We start from the raw sequence: 12,657 nt of genomic DNA, 5'->3' as shown, positions 1-12,657 counted from the left end.
GAGGAGGTTATGGAAGAGGATGGAGTAGGAGGAGTAGAGGAGGTGGCAGCAGGCCTGCCTGCAAGTCGTAGCGGTGTCACCAACTCCTCTGCAGAGCCACGCATTCCATGCTTGGCAGCCATCAGCAGGTTTACCCAATGCGCAGTGTAGGTGATATACCTGCCCGGACCATGCTTTGCAGACCAGGTATCAGTGGTCAGATGGACCCTTGCCCCAACACTGTGTGCCAGATATGACATTACTTCCTTTTGCACAATTGAGTACAGGTTGGGGATTGCCTTTTGTGCAAAGAAATCTCAGCCGGGTACCTTCCACTGCGGTGTCCCAATAGCGACAAATATTTGGAACGCCTCAGACTCCACCAGCTTGTATGGTGACTTTGTGACATTGGCTTCTTACGCTCAAACATGTCCTTGACAGACACCTGACTTTGGGCAGATGAGCAGGAACTGCTCAAGGCGAGAGACGGAGTGGCGGATGGTTGCGAGGGGGCAAGGAGGACAGCAGTGGTTGACGTGGCTGAAGATGCTGGACCAGGAGGAGGATGGCGGCTTTGAGTTTGTGTGCTGCTTGTACTCATGTGTTGATCCCATAGGTGTTTGTGATGTGCGATCATGTGCCTTCGCAAAGCAGTTTACCTAAGTGGGTGTTGGACTTCCCACGACTCAGTTTCTTTTGGCACAGGTTGCAAATGGCATCGCTGTTGTCAGAGGCAGACACACCAAAAAAATGCCACACTGCTGAGCTCTGCAATGACGGCATTCTGGTGGTGGCAACAGCATGCGTTGATTGGCGTGCTGTCTGGCTGACCCCGGGTGCCGATGCATGCTGTCTGACTGTGCCACTAGCTCCTTGCGACGACCTCCCCCTGCTTCCAACTCGTCTCCTCCTCCTCTCTGTCTCCCCATCTGAACTTTCCCCCTGTTCTTCTTCTCTTCTAGCAGGCACCCACGTGACATCCACGGATGCATCGTCATCATCAACCGCTTCACTTGTATCTGACAACTCAGCAAAGGAAGCAGCAGCAGGTACAACATCATCATCATCACACCGTACGTCCTTACAGCAGAGATCAGATGAGTCCTTCAGGACTGTAGTGGGCACTGAATACACTAGCCTAGCTATCGATTTCCCTATTAAATCAGCAGCAGCTACACTGTCCCTCCTCTCACTAAGAATGCAGCTTCCGGAGGGGGGGGGGGGGGGGCGGGGCCTGACCAGCATGGCGGACGGACGTGCATGAAGTGAGCTCCCTGCATACAGCCTGCAAAGTGAGACCCACAGAGGGAATAATACCTTTGGAGGTTGCTCACTGAACACTTACCTGTTCCTGAACACCAGGGAGCTTACCCGATCAAGTTTGTAGCAGCCTATGACTACGCACTGTACTGCGGCCTATCTGCTCTGGGGGTTCTGTGGCAGGGAGAAGCGGCCGATCTCCCAGCCTGGAGCTCTCATCGTGTCTGCACCTCATATCTACAGCCCCGTTTCCCCGCCCTCTGGACCGGTGGGGGTTATCCCGGTCCCCACCAGGGAAAGGCTAAAGTAACCCACAAGGCTAAATGGCCACTACTCACCCTGACAAAACGAGCCATCGTGTCACAGCAAAGATGGCCACCACTCCGACAGAGCAATCAAGCCCACACTGGGAAGCTAAGGTCCATGCAGCCTTTGATGCTCTCTGTGCAGCCTTCTGGAATCGGATTGAATCACGGCAGAGGGCTTTGCTACTCACCTCACCTAGGATGGAAGCATTGTGCTCTCGCAGCATTGTGCTCTCCTTCAGAACAGAGAGCCAGGGGGGATGGCACGCCAACCAGCCACCCACAACTGAACAGGACCGATCCCAGAACCTCACAGGTTACTTATACTGAAGCTGGAGGGCTGGGGGGCGACCAGGCATCTTCTTCCACAGTGGACTGGGCTCGGGGAGCAAGGGTGCTGATGCGCCGACCTGCTGACCCTCGTGGTCTGAGCGATCCTCTGGTGCACCCGGCAGGCGGTGGAAGCACTACTAAGCGGCACATGGATGTGAGTAGAGACGACCACTCTCTGAAGCATGTCAGAGGAATTGGCTAAAACATCTCTGCTGCTGAGAATCTAAAATGCCCTTGTTATTTGGTGTAGTCAGTTGTCTAGCATTTAACAGCACTCACTAAGAGGTTAGTCTACTTATTTCTAGTTATGATATTCTGATTCACACATGTTGATCTATAACTGGTGGTGTTATTCCCCTTACCCCTCTTCAGTTCAAGCATGTGTATTCAAACTTACGAACACTCTCAACATGTCTGACGATTTCCCTATGCCATGCTTTTCACTTATATCAAGACAAGTTTACCTAGCATGATTGTTTTATATTTTAAAAATGTGCAGTTCCTCTTGACATTTTGTTTCATAACTCTAAGTCTGTATTCCAACATTTTGCATTGCACCATATGTCATTGTCACTACGTGTATGTTCACTGCACTTCAAAAATAAAGAATTAAAAAAAAAAAAGAAGGCAGCTTCCGAATGAATCTAAAATGGATGCTATCCAGGAGGTGGGAGGGTCTGCTGCTGATTGGCTGGAATGTGTCTGCTGACTGTGAGGTACAGGGTCAAAGTTTACTCAATGATGACGAATAGGGGCGGACCGAACATCACATATGTTCGCCCGCTGTGGCGAACGCAAACAAGCTATGTTCGCCAGGAACTATTCGCCAGCGAACTATTCGGGACATCTCTATCTTTCAATCTTCATTGTAAACTTTTGTTATCTATAGGTACTGAGTAAACATAATACAATGGAACCTCGAGCTCGAACTTAATCCGTTCCAGAAGGCTGTTTGACAACCGATTTTTTTGAAAACCGAATAAAAATTTTCCATAAAAATTAACGTAAATTAGATTAATCCGTTCCAGACCGAAAAATTATAGCATTTTAACACAAATTTTACAGTTTAAAAATACCTTAAATGCATAAAATCATACATTAAACCAATAAACACAATGTAAATTAAATGAAAATGTAACTTCACTTTACCTGTCAGCTCTGTTTGCTGACAGAATGGAGTGCTGTTTGCAGACAGAATAGAGCTCTGTCTGGCCTTATACACATCCCCATCTGCTAGAGTGGTGGGTCAAGGATTCTGTTTAAATTGGTTGACCATTAAGAACGGCATGAGACAAGGATGCCTGTTAGCTCCAAACCTTTATATCATGTCTCTGGAACCACTTGCTAATACTATACGAAACAACAGAAATATTAATGGTATAAAATTAGGCACAATAGAATGTAAATTAACCATGTATGCAGACGACGTGCTGGTGACTCTTAGCTTCCCATAAATCTTTATCTTATTTGTTTAAAGAGATAGATGTATATAGCTCTCTGTCTAACTATAAAGTAAATAAAAATAAATCTGAAATTATGCCAATAGAATAGAAGAAGAAACTATACACAAAATTAAACGTCAATATGGGCTTCTGGTGAACAAATCAGGGATTATATACTTGTGGATAATCTTAACAGATAACATTGAAAATATTTGGTGAACTAACTATCTTGCTTTAATCAAGGAATATTGAAAGAACCTAACAGAGTGGAAACACCTGTATGTTTGGTGCAGGGCCAGATTAAGAGCCCAGTGGGCCTGGAGCTGACAATTATGATGGGCCTAATTACAGAATCTTATCGACCAAAATCACTGAAACAACCATACCTCTATGCTAATTTCTAATTTATGCTTTCATCTTTCAAGTAAATCCATACCCCCTAACAGCAGTGTCCAGTGAAGCAGGAAGTCAATGGGCAGGGTAAAAGGGTGTGCCACTGACGCGAATCACGTGACCAGACCTGCCAAAAGGGGTGAAAATGCCGAAAAAGGGGGCATGTTTGTCCAAAGAATTGGAAGGCCAGCCTGGCATGAATGCAGGCAGCACCCTGAACTTGACATAAATGCATTAAATGATGCTTCTACTCCACGCTTTCTAAGGACTGTCCCCTAACACTCACATGTCCACTTGTCTCCTTGTCGTCTTACTAGCAGGCAGAAGTTCCTGGTATCTAGTCTGGGACAGAGTAAAGGTGTATGTAGTGAGTGTAGTGTATGTAGTGAGTGTAGAAGAAAGGGGACATGCCACAGTGTTAGAGAAACCAAAGTCTGCATTACCTAAACTAATGTTATTGTCCAGTCCACACAAGGTTTGTTCACATACATCCCTCTTAAGCTTCCAAACTTAAAGGGACACTATAGTCACCAGAACAACTACAGCTTATTGTATTTGTTCTGGTAAGTAGAATCATTCCCTTCAGGCTTTTTGCAGAAAACAATGTCTTTTCAGAGAAAATAACTCCACTGTTCCTGGGGCAATACTACCTAGTGTGCAGCACTGCCATTAAGTATCTCCACCCTCTGCATGCAGACACTGAACTTTCCTCATAGAGATGCATTGATTAAATGTATCTTTATGAGGAGATGATGATTGGCCAGGGCTATGTTTGACTTGTGCTGGCTCTGCCCCTGATCTGCCTAGTTGACAGCCTCAGCCAATCTTATGGGGAAGCATTGTAGCTTGCTCAGACCACCACTTCTGATTATGTCAGCAGACAGAGTCAGTTGATAGGCAGAGCCATCAGTTGCAGACCTGAATACAAGTAAGATTTTACTATATTGATTGAGGCCAGAGAGGGTCAGGGGGTTAGAATGTGTTTTTTACATAATAGGGTCAGAAATACATGATTGTGTTCATTTAAGCAAGAATATGTGAAGAGTAGTTAGGGTTGCCAACTTTCTTGGAAACAAAATACCAGCCTTTGTATATTTAATTAGTTATGAGTGACATCACATGATATAAATCACAAGGAGTGACATAAGAGAAAATTCTGTAAAATCACCAACAAACTACTCACAGTTTGATTCTGCTGTATAGATGAATTGCTCCCAGTGTCTCAGTCTCACAAGTCTGCCCATTTCTCCCAGTTTCCCCATGTATCACAGTGTCAGTGTCCCCATGTCGCCCAGTCCCCTAGTCTCCCAGTGTCTCCATGTCACTAGGATACTAAGGGACACAGTGAGACATGGGGACACAGAGACCCGGGAACACTGGGAGACATGGGGGCACTGAGACGCTTGGGGACACTGGGAGATATAGGGGCAGTTGTGAATACAGACATAGGGACACTGGGAGACATGGAGACACTGGGAGACATGGGACACTGAGACACTAGGGACACGGAGACATGGGGACAAAGACACTGGGAGACATGGGGACACTGAAACATTTGGGGACACTAAGACACTAGGGTCACTAAGAGACATGGGAACACAGACACTGGGAGACATGGGGACACAGACACTAGGGACACTGGCTGGGAGACAGACACTTGGGGACACTAGGAGACATGGGGACACTTATGGACATAGACATGGGGACACTGGGAGACATGGGGACACAGACATTTGGGGACACTGGGAGACTTGGGGACACTGGGAGACATGGAGACACTGAGGACACTTGCTGGGAGACATGGGGACTCTGAGCCACTAGGGACACTGGCTGGGGGACATGGGGACACACGGAGACATGGGACAGTCTCCGTGTCCCAATGTCTCAGTATCTCCCAATGTACCTATGTCTCACAGCGTCCCCATGTGACTCAGCATCCCCATGTCTCACAGTGTCCCCTAGTGTCTGTGTTCCCATGTTTTCCAGTGTCCCCAAGTGTGTGTGTCCCCATGTGTCCCCTAGTGTCTCAGTGACCCATGTCTCCCTGCTGCCTTTCCCCCATCCCTCACTTACCTGAGCTGTAGAGCTGCTGTCTGGACTCTCTGTGCTGTGTAGCTGCCCCCCCCCCCCACGGATCAGTGAGTAGTAGAGAGAGGCAGGGATATGTTATATCTTCCTATCCCTGCCTCTCTCCACACACAGTGACCCCTACTGGCTGGTGTTGGTATTGCAGAGTAATCTCCGTTTATACTGAGAAAAATACCTGCATTTGTATTGCAGGTATTACTGCAATACCGGCAGGGCCAGGCAGCCTCAAATACCGGCTGTGCCAGTAAAATACCAGTCAGGTGGCAGAGTAGTGGAGTAGTGTGTAAAAAAAAAAAAAGTACAATTTTTTTTTTTTTTTTTAAATGGGCCTATTCCATGGGCCTGGGCCTGGAGCTACAGCTCCATCGGCCCCTATGTTAATCCGGCCCTGGTTTGGTGGATGGGCAGGATGAATATAATAAAATTCCCCAAGTGGTTATACCACTTATGTATGATCCCTCTTAAACTTCCTATAACATTTTGTAAATAAAATCACAGAAAAGTTTATATGGTTGGGAAAAAAAACTAGAATCTGAAGAAACATACTGCATTCTATGCCTCATCAAGGAGGGTTAAGCCTACGTAAATTGGAAAAGTGATGGTTACTCAAGCTCATAAATTTCAAGGAGGAGCCAGGGACTGGTCCCGAAAAGACGCACACTCTGCTAGCTCCCGCTGAAAACTAACTCTAACCGACAAAAAAGGCAAAATCACGCTAAAATACCAACTTGAAAACAACACCGATTGAACTAGGGCGCCGGGAGGAACAAGCTGATGCCCTTCTTCCAGCCCACGAGAACCGGTAAGGCCAAACGCAAAACTCAGGCCTACTGCCAGCCCACACTCCACACCCTGGAGACTTACCTCGACGGCTTCTGGGGACATAACGAGCCAAGAGAGGAAAGGGGGAACCCTGCGATATCCGCGGACACCCCAACAACAATGTCACGCCGCTCTCAGAAAGGCCGGCAGAACTCCCCAGCAGAACAACCCGGCATCGGGGAACTGCTGCAACGCAAGGCTCCACCTAAGATGGCGGCGGAGGAGCCCTCCACTGCACTAAAGCGGCCCACGCTGTCAGCCTCACCACAGACAACCTCTGAACCAACGACGCAGCCTCAACCCACTGACCGGTCACAGGCAGCACCAACACATAAGACGCAGCCTGCACCTTCACCCCAACCACAGGCGGCCACAACAGAAGGGACACAACGGGTTAAACTCCCAACCCTTCAAGAATCCGCCATGGAAACTGGGGAACACACCCTGGCCACGAAACAGGTTCTCCAACTATGGATGCAGGCACTCCAGGATTTCATAACCGCGGACATAAGCACCATAAAGACAGAGGTACGGCAAAACACAACCAGGGTAAATACACTGGAGGAGAACGTAGCACAAATCACAGGTGACATGTCCCACCTCCAAAAATCCTTGCATGATCTACAAACGACCCAACAGGCGCTGGCAGCGCAGTTATCCGCCCTGGGGGATCACCTGCACCGCACCCATATCAAACTCCGGGGGGTACCCGCTACAATCCCCCAAGCCGAAATACCTCACTACATCAGGAGGCTCCTGAACACGATATTATCACCCCAAGCTGCCCGAAAAATCACCTTACAGGGCACTTACCGCCTACCACCTGGGCCCAACTCGCCTCCCACGGGAGCAAGAGACGTCATCATCTGCTGCACCACGACGCAAGATAAAATAACCATACTAACGGCAGTAAAAGGCAAGACACCCGTGAGCTTTGAAAATGCCCAATTACTTTTTTTCCAGGACCTGACAAGGGCAACCCTGCAATGGAGGAGAACGATGCACACACTAACCAGCCGCCTGAGAGCAACATCGCTGGGGGGCACCCAGGGTCCTGACATTCACGCACAATGACAACACCTACAAGGCCACGTCGGAGGCGGACATACCTGCTATACTGGCAACGCTAGGACTCACAGAGACACACAGGAATACGGGAGGCCCATCTCAGATGGGGGACCCTGCCACGGCGTCCTCTTTTGTACCTCAACCCTCGGGGAGCTCACACACAACTCCCTGACGCAAACCTGTACTCCATAGCCAGATCAATGAGAACTCAGCCACCTACACCAAGGACATGGTCCACTAGGTCCTAACGGACTCTTGATTTACTGTTTTTTACGACTGTATTGTGTGCAATTTTTCCTTTGTATTTGATTTGTTTTCCCGTTCACACACTTGTTTATGTCGGTTTATATCTCTTAGAATGCAATCGGGCCCACCAGCCCACATTTAGCCTCAGAAGGGACACGCAGAGTACAACACTCACCCTTCCCCCCCCGCCACCCCCTTGGTTAGGGGTACCTACCAACGCGTAACACAACACCACAACGCACATCACATAGCAACCCGTGGTAACCAGACACGACCCACTATAGCGCCTACCCCGCTCGTCACAAACCTGCAATATGCCAGAATAACCAAGAGATGAGCTAGGGCACATAACAGAACTGAACCTAAACGCAGCTAGGCAAACGACATGGGTGCACAGTCCTACACTAGGGACCACACCAGTAACGCAACCTGTTTGAAAAAGTTGAAAATGTGTGCAGACTCAAATGATGAACCACTAACCCGTTTCTCTTTCTGTATGTAACACCATCGTAGTCACTGTAATGCAAGTAATCCTACCATGCACCTTTAAAATAAAGAATTAAAAAAAATAAAAAATACCTCTCTCCAAAAGTCTGGAATCTAACATTCAAAACTTAGTGGTAAAATCCCCACACGATAAACATAAAATCAAAATCAGAGACCTATTAATAGGGGACAAACTAAAGACTATTAAAACATTATGAAAATAATTAGATCTATCAAATTCTCAGTACTATCCTTGGATAAGAATTAATAACTATATTAGAGTGCACCTATATAGGGAGGATGAAAATGGAGTACATTATCAATTAAATATAATCTTTAATAATAAAGCCAAAGTAGGTATCATTAAGAAGATCCAAAGAATATTGGTTACTCTAAAGCAAGGGGCAAAAGGATTTGCAAGTAACCCTGGATAGTGAGGATTGGGTAAACAGCCTTTTGCACATTAGGAAAGTTACACATTGTTTATCATTACAAGAAACACACTTAAAATTGAATTATAGATAGTATTTAGTACCTACTATATTAGCAAAATTCAAGAGTACAGAGAATATATTAGGCTGGAGATGTGGGGATCAAAATGGCAGTTATCTACATATATGGTGGGGATTTATTCAAATAGCTGACGTTTGAAAAACTATTTTTGAAACGATTTCTGAGATACTGAAAATAAACATAATTCCATCTTCAAATAGTGCATTGTTACATATGGATTTGGGAGAATTTGAATTTAAAGATAGATATATGATCACACAATTTTTTTTAGCTATGAAAATTACTATAGCACAAAATTGGAAATCAAAAGATAAAATATGTTGGAACTTGGTTAGAAACCAAGTAAACTCCCAAGGAGAATTGGAAAAGGCCTTCTATTTGAATTACCAACCATTGGACAAATATAATACACTATGGAGCCCATGGTTTAATAAACAGTAATATAAATAAGAGGATAGTGTAGATTAAGAGAAGAGAAGGAAAGGCAAAGGGGAGAAAAGGAAAGGGAAAGGAGAAAGAAAGAAGGAAGGAAAGCAGAAATGAAAAGAAAGAGCAGAAAAAGAAAATGAAATGGAGGAGAGAAAAGAAAGGGAAAGAAAAAGAAAAGGGAAAGAGAAAGGGGAAGGAAAAGGAAAGGAAAAGGAAAGAGAAGAGAGGGAAGAGGGAAGGAGGAGAAAAGAGAAAAAAGAAAGGAGAAAAAGGGAAAGGAAAATAAATATGACAGGGATGTAAATGGGGCTCGTACCCCCCACTGTATGGAACAAAGGATAGGAAAAGGAGTAATAAAGCAATGTAAAGCAAGAAAGGGGTAAGCAAGAGGATAAAGGAGAAAACTGGAAAGAATAATTATGGAAATTAACAAATGATGAATATGGTATGGAAGAAAAATCTACAAGTTGAGTGATGGAGATATACATACCTAGCTTTGATGTTATAATAAAAAAATTGAGCTCTGTTTGCTTTGTCTAGTGCTAGAAGGCCAATGCGTTATACCAACAAGGTTTCAAAGTGGTACCAACGAGGTTAATGCTCTGTGATGTTGTTCTAATACCGAGTTTTGTTCTAATACCGAGACATTTTTGGCTCAAATATTTTGTTTGAATACCCAATTGTTTCAGTAAGGGAGCCTTCCAGAACTGAAGTTCCACTGTAGTTAAAGTTAGTTGTGAGAAGCATATCACCTGACTTTGGGAGCCATCAAAGTGGGACAGGAGTGGGCGAGCCTTAAAGACTCAATACCTCATTATGCCTGGATTCCACAAAATAATAATTCTGCTGCTTCTACACAAATAATCGCTTTGGGACATAGAGGCTACAGGATGTGTCTTACATTCAAGTGTGAAGGAGCCGCGGACGGTGTGTGTTCTGTGAAGTGACAGCTCGCAGAGCAGGTAGGAGGGAGGCTGCCGCGAGCGGAGCGCGGCCACCTCGGACCGCCACTCGCGTTACCCTGAAATTACCAACCTTAGAGTGACTGGAGTTAAAGGTAAAAAAGACAAGCTAAGTCAGAGAAGCATAAACTCATGGTAGTCAATAAACACACTAGGGGTTTGGTAGAGGCATCAGGTGGTGAATTGTTAAATTAACAAGCCTAGTCAGGCTTACAGAAGACAGGATAAATGAGAAAGATAACCAAAATAAACAATAAGTGGTGAACACACCACTGTGACAACGTAAGGATAGGTTTTTAAAGCCCTTGCACATTTGTGCCTAAATGACACCTGTATTCTTGCATTTAGCTAGTAGCCACATCACTAACATATTCTAAGTGCCACACCACATCATCAGGTCTTTTGTTGAAAAAAGACATAGCAGAATTCAACATCTAGCATTATTCAGTCTGCTAGGGCACATAGATGGCACCCATCAGTCGGCGTTCCTGACAATGTCCATTTTGCAAGCTTAGAGTTCTTGAAATGTGGAATATGGAATCATTCACACCATGCCTTCTAAAGTGTTTGCCTACAGGAAATGTTGCAATTTTATCATTAATGAATAACTTATGTTGTCTCTGATTTTCTAGCAAGTTTTATTTATTTATTTTTTAGCAATAAAAAGGAGATTTTAATGTAAAGGAACATAAATATGAGGTCAAAACATATTAAAGGACCACTCTAGGCACCCAGACCACTTCAGCTTAATGAAGTGGTCTGGGTGCCAGGTCCAGCTAGCTTTTACCCTTTTTTTTTTTATAAACATAGCAGTTTCAGAGAAACTGCTATGTTTATACTGAGGGTTAAGCCAGCCTCCAGAGCCTCTAGTGGCTGTCTCATTGACAGCCGCTAGAGGCGCTTGCGTGCTTCTCACTGTGAAAATCACAGTGAGAGCACGCAAGCGTCCATAGGAAAGCATTATGAATGCTTTCCTATGCGACCGGCTGAATGCGAGCGCGGCTCCTGACGCGCATGCGCATTCAGCCGATGATGTCGCGAGGAAGAAGAGGAGGAGGAGGAAAGCTCCCCGCCCGGCGCTGGAGAAAGAGGTAAGTTTAACCCCTTTCTTCCCCCCAGAGCCTGGCGGGAGTGGGTCCCTGAGGGTGGGGGCACCCTCAGGGCACTCTAGTGCCAGGAAAACGAGTATGTTTTCCTGGCACTAGAGTGGTCCTTTAAATGCACTTAAGCTGGGCTGGTGCCCCAAGCATTCTTTTAAATCATTTTATTGTCAGCACAAATGCAATATACCCCTGAAGGTGACATTTCCAAGTTAGGGTACAGTGAAAGGTAGTTTTACTTATCTGAAGCTGTCCCCTGTGGCTGCTGCTATCTTCTTCATGCAAACCTTCTGCTCTGCCTTTAGTCAACCTCAGGCTTGACCATTAGACAAATAAGTTCCTACTTTGTCTCCTTGGTATCTTTGTATTGTATTGTAATTTCAGTGGCATTTATGAAATAATCAAAAGTGACAGAGTTGCTTCAAACTCTAAAGTTGAACAAATTAAGGACAAATGTAAACTTTTTGTAAATTTCAATGAACTGGAGCTTATTTATTGGTTGAGAGTGGTCAGCTCAGATCAGCTCTGGATGTCAACCGGATGTCAAACTTTCTACTTTGGAGACCTGGTGCCCCAGTAAGAGGGAAAAACCGCTGTAAAACACTTTGCCCCATTACCAGAGAAAGGCACCAAAGTACTCCTACAATCATAATCTCTACAGTGGACTGTAAAATAAATAACCCTGTAGGACTCACTCTAACTCGCTGCTACTGCGAGTGAGAGGAAGGATTGAAACCTTTTGTATAAAGGTTACTTCTTAGTATAAAGGTTACTTCTTAGAAGAGGTATATTCAGTGATCATGGAGCATGATCTTTGTATAAAGGATACTTCTTAGAAGAGGTATATTCAGTGATCATGGAGCATGCCAAGTCAGACTCTAACTAAGAGCGAAATTATATATTATCATTAGGAAGGCTTTTAGACGGGTTTACCGAGACGGCTAATGTATGTTTTGTCTTTCATGTCTTTCTTTGGTGAAAGCTATCTTAAAAGCTATGCCAAGACTGTCGCCCCTTTCTATTATTATTATTATTGCCATTTATATAGCGCCAACAGATTCCGTAGCGCTCCTACATCCATTAACTCAGTGGCCATGCGTGTGTTATGGATAGAAATTAATGTAGGTAAAATGTCTATTTACTATGTATACCTTGTGGCAAACCTAGCCACTTCTGGACACTTAGGGTGAATATTTCATTAACTGTTGCTATGCTCGTTTTATATGCAGTG

The sequence above is a fragment of the Pelobates fuscus genome, chromosome 1 (assembly GCF_036172605.1).
Source record: "Pelobates fuscus isolate aPelFus1 chromosome 1, aPelFus1.pri, whole genome shotgun sequence".
Lineage (NCBI taxonomy): Eukaryota > Metazoa > Chordata > Amphibia > Anura > Pelobatidae > Pelobates > Pelobates fuscus.
The sequence above is the reverse complement of the archived record's forward strand: the minus strand, read 5'-3'. Positions refer to the sequence as shown.